This window comes from Ovis aries, chromosome Y (assembly GCF_016772045.2).
Source record: "Ovis aries strain OAR_USU_Benz2616 breed Rambouillet chromosome Y, ARS-UI_Ramb_v3.0, whole genome shotgun sequence".
Classification (NCBI taxonomy): Eukaryota; Metazoa; Chordata; class Mammalia; order Artiodactyla; family Bovidae; genus Ovis; species Ovis aries.
In genome coordinates this window covers 1550002-1562679 of record NC_082741.1, presented here as the reverse complement: position 1 = coordinate 1562679, position 12678 = coordinate 1550002, and the positions used below count along the sequence as shown (strand labels likewise).

At 48.0% G+C, this 12678-nt stretch overlaps 1 long non-coding RNA gene across 1 annotated transcript; it reads right to left on the bottom strand.

Annotated features, from left to right (window-relative positions):
* Positions 1–4121: 4121 nt before the first annotated feature.
* LOC132658956 (uncharacterized) lies at positions 4122–5322 on the bottom strand. The gene is made up of 2 exons (XR_009598955.1): positions 4964–5322; positions 4122–4421 (listed from the first exon to the last, which is right to left on the bottom strand). It is a non-coding gene; the product is annotated as an uncharacterized LOC132658956 (long non-coding RNA).
* Positions 5323–12678: the final 7356 nt, after the last annotated feature.

The following is a 12678-nucleotide window of genomic DNA, read 5'->3' as shown; positions in this document are numbered from 1 at the left end:
CCAAAGCAGACGCAGGTCAATGACCCTCTCATCCGTTGCAGTTGTAGTCTGATCACTCAGCCGTGTCCGACTCTCTGGGACCCCATGGACCTCAGCGCGCCAGGCCTCCCTGTCCACCACTATCTCCCGGAGCTTGCTCACACTCACGTCCATGGAGTCGGTGACAATAACTTTTGGCTGTGTTTGTCTGACTTGGGAATCAAGTCCCCGAAGAACCGCTTTCAAGGCTGGAAAATTTCCTAATTCGCTCAAGCGTCGTCTTTGGGAAAACAAGAACAGAAAGAAACAATGGTAGCAACTCTTCCACAGGGTCTGTGTGGAGTGAGTAAAAATACAGAGAATAAGGCATGTAGTAGAAACGTAGAAAATAAGGCATGCAAGACGCTCAGCACCGCGACTGTCAGACAACTCGCTTCTCAGGAAATAATGAAACACAGCAACACTTCAAAGGTGTAGAATTGACTACCGACCCAAAGAATTAACCATGTGTATTTACAGAAGTTGATGGACTGGAGGTTTATAGATGTTTTCTGTTTGCTTTCTAAACACAGTGCATCTTCGGGGGAGAATGAAGACATGTCTATGTATGCCTGAGTCCCTTTGCTGTCCCCCTGAAACTATCGTGACATTGTTTATCAGTCATATTGTTCTTGTTCAGTCGCTCAGTTGAGTCTGACTCCTTGTGACCCCGTGGACTGCAGCACGCCAGGCCTCCCTGTCCATCACCAACTCCCGGAGCTTGCTCAAACTCATGTCCATCGAGTCCGTGATGCCATCCAGCCATCTCATCCTCTGTCGTCCCCTTCTCCTCCTTTTGTCTTGAATCTTTCCCAGCATCAGGGTCTTTTCCGATGAGTCAGCTCTGCATCAAGTGGTCAAAGTGTTGGAGTTTCAGCTTCAGCATCAGTCCTTCCAATGAACACTCAGGACTGATTTCCTTTAGGATGGACTGGTTGGATCTCCTTGCAGTCCAAGGGACTCTCAAGAGTCTTGTCCAGCACCATAATTCAAAAGCACCAGTTCTTCAGCACTCAGCCTTCTTTATGGTCCAACTCTCACATCTGTATATGACTACTGGAAAAACCATAGCTTTGACTAGATGAATCTTTGTTGGCAAAGTGATGTCTCCACTTTTTAATAGACTGTCTAGGTTCATCATAGCTTTCCTCCCAAGGAGCACGCGTCTTTTAATTTCGTGGCTGCAGTCACCATCTGCAGTGATTTTGGAGCCCAAGGAAATAGTCTCTCACTGTTTCCACTGTTTCCCCGCCTATTTGCCATGAAGTGATGGGACCGGATGCCATGATCTCTGCTTTTTGAATGTTGAGTTTTAAGCCGGCTTCTTCACTCTGCTCTTTTCACCCTCATCAAGAGTCTCTTTAGTTTGTCTTTGTTTGCTGCCGTAAGGGTGGTGGGCATCTGCGTATCTGAGGTTGTTGTTATTTCTGCGATGACGTAGGAAGATAGATGATAAAAAAAAGAGACAGCGACAGATAAGAGTGTTGTGACTCGGATGATACATACAGAGATGATAAAAAGTTAGGTGATCGCTAGGCAGATGACATTGATAGGTACACACAGAGATACATGGCAGATAAATAGGTAAATAATAGATAGATGATATAGCCAGAGAGACATAGATGGATGAGAGATGGACAGACAGATGTGATCTCTGACGCTAAGCCAGGGATTCCCAGCCTCTGCACTGCTGACATCTCGGGGCTGGACGACTCTCTGAAGTGGGGTGTCCCGTGCTTTGTGGATGTGGAGCGGCATCTCAGGTCTCCCCCCGGGAGCCCCTTCCCACAGCGGTGACAGTCAGGAGCATCCAGACAGTCAAAGTCCTCAGGGACGTGGAGATGCCGCGGAATCACTCTTGCTTGACGGCTGCTCTCTGAGACGCCAGAGCACTCTTCTGCAGCCGTAGACACGCTCCACCTGACCGTTTCCATTCTATTGCTCAGAACTGCAACCTGGACCGGCTCAACCCCGCGGGCTGCATGGAGCTCGTCAGAGTCCTCGTGAGGGTTTCACACGCCCGCTGTCCTAAGGCTGATACGGGGTGAACTCTCGCCCCTCCTTAAAGTTTTCTGGGTCCCCTATTTTGATTCTGTGTGACCACAGACGGGGCTCAGTGCTCAAGAATCCGCCTGCCAATGCAGGAGATGCCGGTTCGATCCCTGGGTCAGGAAGATCCCCTCGGAAGGAGGAAATGGCAAACCCTCTCCAGTATTCTTGTCTGGAGAATCCCCACGGACGGAGGAGCCTGTTGGGCTACAGTCCACGGGGGTCACAAAGAGTCAGACACGACTGAGCTTTCACGAACGTGACCACAAACACATCTAAACGAGGCCCGCCTTTGCATGTGTGTTTCTGAGGGGAGTACGAACGCTTTGCTTCACCACATCGGACAAAGCTCACAGGCACGACACGGCCGTGCGGCGTGATCCAAGTTCCTTAAGATTTTCAGACTCATTATATAGCTCCTCTCTTTGCCTGCCAGGAGAACAGGCTTTCAGGAGGGCTAAACAAACCCAAGTCCAGATGTTGGCTCAGCCCTGAAACCAAACTCCTTTCTGCCAGGATGAAAGAAACGCATGGGATCTGCCTCAACCCTATGGGCAAACCCAGGGGGCAATGCTGCTACCAAACCCCTGAGCCTGAGTACGGACCAACAAGGGCATTGGCGAGTTGGCAATTTTCCAGGTAACCCACCCTGGGCCACTGACCTGGACGATTCAGCAAACCGAGCAATAAGGCCAGAGGGAATCCCCGCTACAGTTTAACAGCCTGGCCTTTTCCTTCTCAAATGCCCATGTGTATGATCTCCGTTTTATGGATCTGAATCTGAGTTTTAATAGTGGTCTGATTCTTTTTTTTTTTTTTGCTTCCCCTGGTGGCTCAGCTGGTAAAGAAGCTGCCTGCAATGTGGGAGACCTGGGTTTGATGGCTGGGTTGGGAGATCCCCCTGGAGAAGGGAAAGGCTACCCACTCCAGTATTCTGGCCTGGAGAATCCCATGGACTGTATAGTCCATAGTCTAGCAAAGACTCGGACACGACTGAGTGACTTTCACTTACTCTTTCACAAACGAAGTCTACGATATGGATGCATTGATAATTCAGGGGCTCTGGGTGAGAAACAACCCTTCCTCATTATATCTCTACAAATTTAGCTTAAGTGAAGAAGCATCCGTTGAGAATCCACCCAACAGGGAAACAAACCGCCCCCCTTTTTTTTTCCATTGGGTTACTCCGATGCTCGGTAAGCTGATAAAAGCGATTGTTCCTCAGAAAACTGGTGTGTTGTTTCTTTAAAAAAGCCCAGGATCCCAGCAGGTCATTATTCCATCAAATAAAATCATTTTTCTACCCCTAATCATGCTGCCCATTCTTTTGCTATGCTTTTCTTTTTTTAATGCAAGAAAAAAATACATACTCATATACACTCAGTAGATAGATGTCCAGGCTTCCCTGATAGCTCAGTCAGTAAAGAATCTGCCTGCAGTGCAGGAGACCCCGGTTCGATTCCTGGGTCGGGAAGATCCCCTGGAGAAGGGAAAGGCTACTGACTGCAGTATCCTTGGACTTGCCTTGTGGCTCAGCTGGTAAAGAATCCGTCTGCAATGCGGGAGACCTGGGTTCGATCCCCTGGGTTGGGAAGATCCTCTGGAGAAGAGAAAGGCCGCCTACTTCAGTATATTTAGATAGGCAGATAGATAGATAGAGATGGTAGGATGGATAGACAGGTAGATATAAATGATTGGTAGAAAGGTATAAATAATAGGAATGTGCATTGCTAGATACAGATAAATAGGCAGGTAGATACATCGGGTCGCACAGAGTCGGACACGACTGAAGCGACTTAGCAGCAGCAGCAGCAAATACGTAGGTAGAAAGGTGCAGAAAATACAAAGATAGAAATACATGATAGATAAAAAAAAAAAAAGAAATACATGATAGATAGACACAAAGATAGATGATAGATCTATATACAAAGATAGGAAGGTAGACAGATAAGGGCAATAGACAGAGATTATGGAAAGACAGACATGATACATAGATGACGGATATGATGGGGTGTCTCAAACTGCAAATAAAAAAAATCACATCTCTCTTATTCTCTGTTTTGAAAACCACAACTTGATTGCAATATGGGTTTTGTTTTTTTTAAAGAAAAAAATCCAGCTTGGTATGGTACAAGCCATGTAGTAGTTAAGGTTGCTTAGCTTCAAGAGCTGGAAGCAAGGGACTTGAATGTGCTTTTATGGACAGGAAGTCTCAGACGGGTTACGGATTCAACTGCGTCTGAGACAGCAACCGCAGCGTGAACTCCAGAGTTGAAAGCAACCACGGGTCGTCAGAAATGCAGCCTGCTCTTCCCGGGTCACTCTTCCGTTCAGGGAAACGTCTCTAGATGGCCCTGAAAAAAAAAAAAAAAAAACAAAAAAACACTGTTCCCTGAGAAAGCATTGCTTCTAACGTTACAGACACAGACTTCTAACATTACAGAGCTAATGTTCACATCTGTAATATCTTCATGTTACAGATTCAGATACAGTAAATCAGAAAATTCAGTGAAACGTAAGCAAAATGGCTCTCAGCGTCCAAAGGAATGGTGTCAAACAAGAAGGGTGTGCAAAGGTTTTAGGTTCTCGGTGCCTGTCCCGAGGAAGTTCGGCTTCCTCTGGGTTATATTTAGTCTGCGACAGGTAATTAAAACGCCATCTTGCCTGCATAGCTTCCACCTGAACGCGTTCCTCACGAATCTGATATATGCCCAGCGTCGGGGCTAGACCGCGGACCATCCTGTCTGGTTGTCTCCAGCTTAATCTCATGAATTGTACCCTTTGGATGGCCTTCACGAGGGGATAAACCCTTAATCACCACCCATAGTCAGCAGGAACACCACCTCAACGGAACCCAATCATTAACCCACACCCAGCACCACGGGATCAAAATCACCTCTGAAGCATCTTCCGTTTCCTCCCAAACGAAGGTGACCCAGCAAGGTCTGTTGTGGTTTAATCACTCAGTCGTGTCTGACTCTGTAGCCCGTCAGGCTCCTCTGTCCGTGGGATTCTCCAGGAAAGAAGACTGCAGTGGGTTACTTTGTCCTCCTCCAGGGGGATCTTCCCCACCCAGGAACTCCTGCAACGGCAGACAAGTTCTTCACCGCTGAGCCGCTAGGGACGCGCCCAGCAAAGGCTGCCCCCACCGAATAAAACAGAAATGGGCTCTGAAGCCCACCAGGTTTGAGCTTGTCGCTTTTTTTTCTCCCAGACAAGCTTTCACCACTGCCGTTTCATCACAGTGCCTGGGTGGAGGGGAGTCAGGCGTGGGGAAGTCTATGATTCTACCAGCCTTTTTCCCGCCCCGACACCAGTCTCGGTGAAATCCAACTTATTACAGCATACGCCTGGTATTTCTTGAGGACTCTTCTGGGGGCAGCGTACGTAACCGGCGTGTTGGACAAGCATGATTCACGGGGGTGAAAGCAGAAAGCAATTCTGTTTTGTCTCCTAGCATGCCTTTCTGAGCTTCCCAGGAGACTCAGAGGTAAAGAACCCGCCTGCGGATACTGACGATCCGCTCCGCTTTTGATTCCTGGGTCGGGACGATCCCCCTGGAGGACGGAATGGAGACCCACTCCAGGATTCTTGCCTGGAGCAAGCCATGTTCAGGGTAGCCTGGCAGGGCTACAGTCCATACGGTCGCAGAGAGTCCGACACGACTTTGTACAACAACAACCCTCCCTTTCAAATATATTCGGAGGGTGAGAAGGGGGATTTTGGGAGACATCTGGAGGGAATCGCAGGCGGTCTCCTGACTTTTTCTTGCTGGCTTTTTTTTTTTTTTCTCTTTCATCTTCTTCTTCGTCCTAACACCTTCTACAGTTGAATCATATCTTCGCAAGGTCCCGACACCAAAGACACAGTCATGCCACAATCCCAGGCTGTACGCCCGCTCCTGCATCCTCACAACCTCACACACACACATGCACGCGCACACACACACACACAGCCGTTCGCATCCGCAAACCAACATACCTCCTGTGACGGCCAAATGCCAGCCACTTTCGACGTGATTTGTACTCCAATTTACTTCCCCGCGGGATCAAGGGATTTGAGCTGGCTTCCGATGAACTCACAGCCCCGCCCGGTCATTCAACTAAACACAGGGCAAGGCCCAGCAGGTGTGAGACCAAGAGAGCCCCTGAGCTTCCCAGGCACCTGGAGGAATTTGCATCTGATTCTTTTAAAACCTCTTAAACGCACACAACTGAAACCCTGGGAATTCCTTCCATATCCTTACAGGCTTTGAAGAGTTTTGGTTTTTTTTTTTTTTTCTTTGCTGGAATCTTCTGTTCTTCATTGTGTGATGTATAAAAACGCCCTTAAAACCAATCTGTATGTTTACAAGGGTTCGATCTCTCTATATATTTTCAAATGTTCATTTTGCTTTTTAATTTTTAATTTTGTATTGAGGTATAGCTGATGGAAAGCTACTTTGCAGGTGGCTGTAATGGTAGAGAACCCGCCTACCAACGCAGCAGGTATAAGAGACGGGTGTTCAATCTCTTGAGTTGCAACGATCCCCTGCAGAATGGAATGGCAACCGACTCCAGTATTCTTGCCTGGAGAATCCCATGGACCGAGGAGCCTGGTGGGCTACAGTCCAAGGGGTCGCAAAGAGTCAGACCCGACCGAAGTGACTTATCACGCACATGCTACACATAGCTGATTAACAATGTTGGGATATCTGCAGGTGTACGGCAAAGGGACTCAGCCAGGCATATGAAACCCTCCCCAGAAATGCAAGCCCGCTCTGTCCACAAACCTCACACAACTCTCCTCAACAGGTGGTAACAAATGCCAGTCTTTGCAGGAAAGAGAATGCCAGATCAGCCTTCTGTGTCACAAAAATTATCAATGAGTTCATGCTTAAGAATTTCTCCCCTTGGGAATGTTAGGTGTGGGGGAGAAACCCCAGCTTAAACACTTTTCCGGTAAAAGAGCTCTCAACTGCTAGTCTTAAGTCTGTGTTTAATCATCACCGACTCAATGGACATGAGTTTGAGCAAGCTCCGGGAGTTGGTGATGGACAGGGAGGCCTGGCGTGCTGCAGTCCATGGGGTCGCAAAGAGTCGGACACGACTGAGCAACTGAACTGAACTGATCTGCATTTATTTGTATTGAAGTGTAGTTGATTGACAATGGCGTGTTAATTTCAGGTGTAGAGCAAAGTGATTCATGTCTGTAGGTATATATGAAAGCTGATATTGTTAATTGCTCAGTCATGTCCAACTCTTTGCGACCCCCATGGACTGTAGCCCACCAGGCTCCTCTGTCCGTGGGATTCTCCAGGCAAGAAGACTGGAGTGGGTTGCCATGCCCTTTGCCAGGGGATCTTTCCAACTCAGGAATGTCTCCAACATTGGCAGGCAGATTCTTTACCACTGAGCCACCTGGGAAGCCCATTTATCAGTTCAGTCGCTCAGTCGTGTCCGACTCTTTGCGACCCCATGGACTGCAGCACGCCAGGCCTCCCTGTCCGTCACCAGCTTCTGGAGTTGACTCCAACCCATGTCCACTGAGTCGGTGATGCCATCCAACCATCTCATCCTCTGTCGCCCCCTTCTCCTCCCGCCTTCAGTCTTTCCCAGCATCAGGGTCTTTTCCAGTGAGTCAGTTCTATATATAAACTATATCTGGGCCCATATATAGACTATATATGTAATTCGTAGATGTAAATATGTTTTAGACTCTCTTGTTTATAGGTTCTTACAAGATACATAGCATCTGTGCTGCACAGTAACTTCTTGTTGTCTGTTTTGTATCTAGCTGTACGTGTATCTGTTAATCCCACAGTCCGGCTTTATCCCCCACTCCTTCCCTTTACGTAACTATAACTGCATTCTCTACGTCTGTGAGTCTGTTTCTGCTTTGTGAATAAGCTCATTTGCGTCATTCTCTTTCACACTCTGCACATAAGCGATATCACATGATGTTTCTCTCTCTTTTTCCATCTTGCTTCACTCAGCAAGACCATGTCTATCAATGATCAGACTCACCTCTCTTCAGGTTACTTAAAGCGCACGTAGAAACGTCTAGGTTAATCGTATCCTGTCCTTAGATGCTACACAGACGTCACCCCGTTGAAAGAAGGAGAGAGACACAGAGCAGGACTCAGAGGTCAGGAATCTTGCAATCAGTCCGCCCAGACATCTTTGAACAACATAGCTGTTTCCTGGCACCCGGACCTGGAAACTTAGCTCGAGGTTATCAGAGTATAGGGGAGACAAGAGGCTCAGCCCGCCTGCCAGCAAGACCACAGAGTCTGCAAGGACTCAGCCTGAAGGATGATGCAAAGGGTTTTTTGTCTTTTTTTTTTTTAATCGCAAATGTTCACAGAACTGCTTTCAACTTCAGCTAAAGAGAGACCATGCAGGAAACAGGCTTTTCAGCAAAGAAGAAAAGAGCTCCTTTGTGGTACAGGAGGTTCTGTCCAAATGCTGGGCGTCTTTTTCAGAATAAACAAACTTCAAAGGACCTTTCCCTAATGCCAAGGGAAAGCGCTGTTGAGAGGCGACATTTCACAACCGGGTAGGATCTGCGATTTAAAATATAAAATAATGCTAATCATTAAGGAAAAAGAAAAAAGACTGTCTTGCCTTCCATTTGGAATCAGTTGTATATGTGTAAACATGCCCCCAAAAATCAGGATTTTACTAAGAAGAAAACAAGAAAGAATGTGCAGGAAGCGAAGCCTTGTCTCCTTACGGTTAACTAGTTAGATTCGTCCATGGTGTGTTGCTGAGTTTAGTACCTAAGTCGAATGCAAGTCTTTGTGATCCCATGAGTCTTCTGTCCATGGGCGTCTCCAGGCAAGAATACTAGGGTGGGTGCCCATTCCCTCCTCCAAGGGACCTTCCCGACCCAGGGATTGAACCCAGGTCTCCTGCATTGCAGGTGGATTCTTTACCATCTGAACCACCAAGGAAGCCCAGATTCCACCATAGTCATCTACTTTTCAGGGGACCCCTGGGTATCTTATGAGAATCCAGGGGGATATGCTAACGTCCATCCTAAAGGAAATCAGTCATGACTATTCATTGGAAGGACCAATGCTGAAGCTGAAACTGTAATACTCTGGCCACCTGATTCAAAGAACTGACTCATTGGAAAAGACCCTGATGCTGGGAAAGACTGAAGGTGGGAGGAGAAGGGGACGACAGAGGATGAGATGGTTGGATGGCATCACCGACTTGATGGACTTCATTTTGAATAAACTCTGGGAGTTGGTGATGGACAGGGAGGCCTGGCGTGCTGCAGTCCATGGGGTCGCAAAGAGTTGGACACGACTGAGGGACTGAACTGAACTGAGCTGCTGGGGATATACGGCTTTTCTGGGGGAGATCCCTTGGAGGAAGGCATGGCAACCCACTCCAGGATTCTTGCCTGGAGAATCCCGTGGACAGAGGAGCCTGGCGGGCTGCAGTCCCTGGTGTTGTAAAGAGCTGGAGGCAACTGAGCAACTAACACACAGTTGATTTACAAGCTATGTTACCCTCCGGTGTACCGGACCTCATTCTCGGGCACACATGTGCCCGGCGGGGATCCTCTCTGCGTCCGGTGAAGCTCTGTGGCTTGCGGTTCTCCATGGCCGTGCTGGTTGGGAGGCTGGGTTCGGCACCCACAGCACCTCTGAGCTGCTGGTGCTGGCAGCCTTGGGGCAGAGGAGGGTGCCCACTAGACCCAAAGTGAGAGACACAGCCTGCTGAGATGTCCTGGCCCCGTGAGAACTCAGAAGAACCAAGAAAGAAAACTTGAGTCCACCTTTTTGTTTGTTTTTTAATTTTATTTATTTTATTTTTGCTCACACTGAGTCTTCTCGGCTGCCCACATGTTGCAGCGAGCAGGGGGCAAATCTCTGGGGGTGGCGGGCGGGCTCCTCACTGCAGCGGCCTCTCATGTTGAGGTCCCCAGGCTCTAGGACACACCGGCTCAGTAGCGGTGATGCACGGCTTTGTTGCCCTTCGGCATGTGGGATCTTCCCTGACCGGGGATCGGACCCACGTCCCCTGCATTGGCAGGCGGATTCGTATCCACTGGACCCCCAGGACAGTCCCTGCGTCCATCTGCAAAGACGCTGAGACAAGTCTCTCTAAGGAAGCACGCTGCTTCTGTACACAATGGAATATTACTCAGCCGTTAAAAGAACGCATTCGAATCGGTTCTACTGATGTGGATGAAACTGGAGCCTGTTATACAGAGCAAAGTCACTCAAAAACACAAATACAGGATATTAACGCATATATATGGAATTTAGAAAGATGGTAACGATGACCCTGTATGTGAGACAGCAAAAGAGACACAGAGGTAAAGAACAGTCTTTTGGACTCTGTGGGAGAAGGCGAGGGTAGGATGATTTGAGAGAATAGCATTGAAACATGTATATTATCATATTATCATATATTATCATATATTACACATCGCCAGTCCAGGTTCGATGCATAAGACAGGGCGCTCAGGTCCGGTGCACAGGGATGACCCTGGGAGATGGGATGGGGAGGGAGCTGAGAGGGGGGTTCAGGATGGGGAACACGTGTACACCCGTGGCGGATTCATGTCAATGCATGGCAAAAACCACCACAGTAGTGTAAAGTAATTAGCTTTCAATTAAAATTAAAAAAAAAAAAACCTTGGACATACAGAAAAAAAAAGAAAAAGAAAGCACGATGTTTCATCTCTGTGCACGTTTGGGGAAACCGAGTCACATTTTTCTCGTAAAGCACAGGCTTCCTAGCAGGACCGAGGCCCGGAAGGTGTGCTTTCTGTAATCGGTTGTCAAGGAAACCGAGATGGCCCGTCATCTGAAACAGCCACTGAAGTAAGGTGAGATCAGAGTCAAGATCATGGGAAAGATTTTTCAACATGCATGTCCGCTCAGCTCGTTTGGTTTTGCCATTTGGGGCCTTAACAGGCATGGCCTCCTTGGGACTGTTTAAAGAGTTTGTTAACTGGAAAAAAAAAAAAAAAGTGTGTGGTGAGAATTATAAGTCAAGTTTTATTTGGGGGCAAAATGAGGACTGGAGCCCAAGAGACAGCACCTCAGATGGCTCTGGGAGTCTGCTCCAAAGACGTGTGTGTTAGTCACTCCGCCATGCCAGCCTCTCCGCAACCTCGTGGACTGCAGCCCACCAGGCTCCTCCGTCCATGGGATTCTCTGGGCAAGAGTCCTGGAGTGGGGTGCCCTTTCCTTCTCCAGGGGGATCTTCCTGACCCAGGGATCGAACCAGTGTCTCCTGCGTTGGCAGGTGGGTTCTTTACCCTGGAACCACCTGGGACGTCCAAAGCGGCAGCGGGGAAGGTCAATATAAATATTCGATTTTGGTGAAGCAGTGAGTTCATGCCAGCAAGAAACAAAGCTTTCGAAAACGTTCCTCCTAGTCTCCTAAAGCCTTTCCTAGTCAGGAGGGAAAGTCAACACCGTGAAGCATTTTGAGGCTTTTCTAGCTATTAGGAGATGCGAGAATTGGGCTCGTGAAATAGGCTCCTGAGACTATCTCACCATCTGAAGACCTGTCCTGCCCGTTTTTAACCCAGGACACAGATGCCGGAGGTCTGCTCTCCACCCAGAACTCCCTTCAGGGGGTGCTGAAGCTCAGCAGCTGCAGCAGCAGCTGATTTAGTCCTTGTAGAGGTGGACGGCAGGTGCCCACATCCAGGGCGCCTACACCCTGGATGACAGGGTGTAGCTGAGAGTCTAAGGGAGTCAGACAGAATCCTAGACTCCTAAGTGGATATAACAAGGCTTGAAAGAACATGCTGGCTTCTGCCTGCACTTTGTAAAGTTGACAGTGGAAACACTAACCTCGTTAAAAATCACCCTCTTACACGTGGACCCCAGTGTTCATCGCAGCACTGATTATAATAGCCAGGACATGGAAGCAACCTAGGTGTCCATCAGCAGACGAATGGATAAGAAAGCTGTGGTACATATACACAATGGAATATTACTCAGCCATTAAAAAGAATGCATTTGAATCAGTTCTAATGAGGTGGATGAAACTGGAGCCTGTTATACAGAGTCAAGTAAGCCAGAAAGAAAAACACCAGTACAGTATACTAACACATATATATGGAATTTAGAAAGATGGTAATGATAACCCTGTATGTGAGACAGCAAAAGAGACACAGATGTATGGAACAGTCTTTTGGACTCTGTGGGAGAGGGCGAGGGAGAGGGTGGGATGATCTGGGAGAATGGCATTGAAACATGTATAATACCATGTAAGAAATGAATCACCAGTCTAGGTTCAATGCAGCATACAGGATGCTTGGGGCTGGTGCACTGGGATGACCCAGAGAGATGGGATGGGGAGGGAGGTGGGAGAGGGGTTCAGGATTGGGAACTCATGTACAGCCACGGCTGATTCATGTCAGTGTATGGCAAAAACCACTACAATATTGTGAAGTAATTGCCTCCAATTAAAATAAGAAAAAAAAAACCCACTGAATCTTGAAAAAAAAAGTAAAAAATAAAAATCATCCTCTCTTCTACGGAACTGTTCTTCTCCTTCCTTCCATCTCAGTTTGCTCTGTCCCTTTCCAAAGGAGCCCTTGCTTGTTACCTGACCTCTTGGAGAGACACGAGGGACGGACTTCAGAACTGGT